We start from the raw sequence: 3,451 nt of genomic DNA on the forward strand, positions 1-3,451 counted from the left end.
CCCAACAACGTGTGTCATGTTCATCCCAAATGTTGAGCAAGAAAAATGAGAAAAGATACATGCAGGTGTTGGACAGTGAATGGAGGATGCAGAATGGAACGATGCTTCCTTTGCTTATTTACTATTGTTAATGAACAGAAGGAGCAGAAGTCAGGAGAGACTGACACACTTCTGTGTTCCAGTACCAGTAGCATAAAACAACCTCCGAACTGTTACAGGCTTAAGATGTGTGTGGTGCACGGTCTGGTACACAGCTAACTATTCCACTGGCAGCTGGGGCTCCCTGGATCCTGTTATGCCTTGCATGGTGATCAGCATGACACTACAGTTTTGATAACAGGATTCAATGTTTGATGTTAGAGATTCCTTTGGAAGTCACCCCCAGGGTTTGGTGAGGCTTCTGAGCTGGTGTGGGATCTCTACAGCAGTGCAGTTGTTCCTCCATACCCAGCCGAAAGCTAAACACAGGGCACAGCCATTGAGGGGCTATGGCCCCTTTTCCTTCTCCAGCAGATCTGCTCTGATTTGGCTTTTGTAATACTTTTTACATAAAGTTATCTTCAACATAAAATGCAATTTTCTCCTTTTTGTTGTGGTTATTATTGGTAGAAGCAGATGACTGGATACCACTTATTTCTGACTAGTTCTGCTTTCTGGTTTTCAGGTACTGCCAAAACACTGCAGATTGTCCCTTCCTTCTTCAATGTATATGTGTTTACTGTTTCACTCAGTTTCTAATATAATTATTTTTAATGATAATGTTGATTCCAAATACTATGAACTCAGTCACATTTTTCTCCTGCCCTTTCTTTTGTGTCTCCCCAGGGACAGTGTCACATCTCATGGTGCTGGGGCACCTCTGGCACAGCAAGAAGCAGTGATGACAGAGGAGCAGTGTGACATTGCACGGGAGGATGCGGTCTGCCTCCCTCTGGAGTGACTCCAAGTCCTTGCTTGCACACCAACTCCTCAGCTTGCCCTGAGCACCACCACTGTATGTGCTGCAAACCACTGGATCGGCCTCCAGATGTGCTGTACTTCAGTCCCTGCAGCAGAGGGGAGGCTTTGGTGTCACACTGCATAGCTGAAGTGAAGGCTGAGGCAGAAGCCCCGTCTGCATTTCTCAGGGAGTACAAATCCAGGTGCTTTCTTCAGCAGCAAAGCCATTTAAAGAAATTTCTACTTCAGGTCACTGCTACTCTCTGTCACAGTTTGTCACTATCTGAGGAGCCTCTGTTATTAGGGCCTTGGGTCAATACGGTAAAATCCCTCTTGCAAAGGCCTTGAGACCTTGTTTGTTTAGCTTTGTTTTAGTTGCAATCACTTCACTATAAACCCTATTTTCCCCTTAGCACACTTGACAAATTTGCAAATAGAAATGAGTTGCCAGAAGCCTGAAACTTCCCTCCTACTAGCTTTACTATTGAACACAACTGTGATCTGCTATGCAACAAGTGCCTCCTTAGCACATGAGGCTGAGGGGGCCAGTGTCTCCCACTCAGCAGCATCATTCCAGGAACAGCAATTTGGTGCCAGGGCAGACAGTATTTAATGATTCTGGCAGAATTATTTTATGGAAGAGTGTTTAGGAGAATCTTAACTCTGCACATTTAGGACACTTGAAGGTATGTTGGATTTGTTGTTACTTTTCAGGTAGTTATATCAATAAAAGCCCTGATGCAGAAGTAGCTACACTAGAATTCTATTGAATGGCAATACTCTTCTGTTTCTCATATATTAAATGCTCTGGTGATGAAATGCACTTAGTTATAACTTTTAACTTCATAAATAGATCTGCTGTTTAATTGTTTACAGGAGGTTGAAGGATGCTGAGGTGACTAGCTCATGCTATCCTTAACAGATAAGCTAGTAACATTGTAAAAACAGTGTTTCGTGCTTTTTCTTTTTTTCCAGATGTCTCTTTGTCTGTACATGGCTGTATCTAATGCAGGGATGTGTGTTCCTGTGCCTGCAGATGGATCTGTTATGTGCACACACATACAGCTTTGAGAAGCTATATAGCAGAGTTGTTTGCATAATGAGTTTCATTTCTCTTCACAGGTCAGCACCTTTAGCGAACCTTGGAAAAACTATTGTGTGAGCAGTCAGCACACCAAGGCAGCAGCACCCGGTGGGTAGAGCTTGTCTTGGATAAAAAGCTGAATGCTGTGGTTTCACTGACTTGTCGTTGAAACCTTGTGGTTTCTGTGTAGGAGGCTGTATAGGCTGGACACATTCGACATCCTTGTTTCTGAGCTGTGAAATCTGTACATCTAATTTATGAAAATTATCTCTGGTTCAATTTTATTCTTTTTGTTTTAATGAAGTCAACATATTTTCCTTGCATTCAGTAGAAACGGTAATGGAAATGTTTTAAGATGCATTGTGAGCATTTTTGACCTCAAAAAGCGAGACAAGTCAAGCTATTATTGGTTATGATTAAGGTCTAGGAAGGAAATTTTAAATTAAATACAGAGAGCCAGATGTGAGAGGAAAGCATTTTCTCAAATGTGGAGACAAATAGAGTAAGTAACGGTAGGAAATGACAGAGGAATTAAAAAATAAAAATCTTCCATCTGAGAATTTGATTTTAAAAATCCCAAGCACCTTAGTAAGATATGAACTATTGTGCTGGTACCATTTAAGGTAACCAGCAGTATCTCTAGTCTGAAAAGGTGGTCCAAATAAATAAATTTTTAAAATCCAAGACTAAAGAATCTAAAAGTAAGACAGAGAGAGGGAGCTGCAGCAGAAGCAGTAGCAATTCCAACAAAACCTAATGGGACAGTTGATCACTTGGGTGTTTTTCCTTCCGTAGTTGAGTTCCACACTGCATTCAGTGAACTGATTCTCAGGATGACAGAATCATCACTTAACTGGAGTCAGGAGAGCCATGGATTCACCTGTATGAGCCTTTACTCCTTCCCTCACTCTCCTCCCTTCTGCTCTGTTGAGTGCCTCTCCTCCTGTAACTCCCCAGAAAGCTGAGCTGCAGCAATACAGGACACCTGAACCTCTAATATTGGCAAATCCCATTCCCTTCACCATTGGCAGCAGTGACTGCCCAAACTTTGAGTTTTTACCAACAACAGTTTCGCCTCTTCAGGCAAATTCCCAGAAGCATGTACACCATTCCCTCTGAGGGAACCTATGGGAATGAATTAAAAATGAGCAAAGACCTCTGGATTGAAAACAAAGGAGAAGAGAAATAACATTCAAGTTAATAAAACAAAGTTTCTTGCTGAAATGTAAGTGAAATTACTATTTGTATGAAAAAAAACCTACTCAGTGTGTTTGTGGGAGTACCAAAATCTGTCTGAAAACATTAGTCAAAGCATTCTTTGTGCATAAAGATTGAAAGTGTGATCACCCACTTAGCTATTTCAGAGGGATGACTGCAAGATTCATCTTAATAATTTTCAGTAATTTCCATATCAAAACATCAATAGAA

At 41.4% G+C, this 3,451-nt stretch overlaps 1 long non-coding RNA gene across 1 annotated transcript; it reads left to right on the forward strand.

Moving 5' to 3' along the window:
• Positions 1-982: 982 nt before the first annotated feature.
• LOC136556197 (uncharacterized) lies at positions 983-3,451 on the forward strand. The gene is made up of 3 exons (XR_010783586.1): positions 983-1,142; positions 2,062-2,131; positions 2,819-3,451. It is a non-coding gene; the product is annotated as an uncharacterized lncRNA (long non-coding RNA).

Source organism: Molothrus aeneus, chromosome 4 (genome assembly GCF_037042795.1).
Source record: "Molothrus aeneus isolate 106 chromosome 4, BPBGC_Maene_1.0, whole genome shotgun sequence".
In the NCBI taxonomy this organism is placed as follows: domain Eukaryota; kingdom Metazoa; phylum Chordata; class Aves; order Passeriformes; family Icteridae; genus Molothrus; species Molothrus aeneus.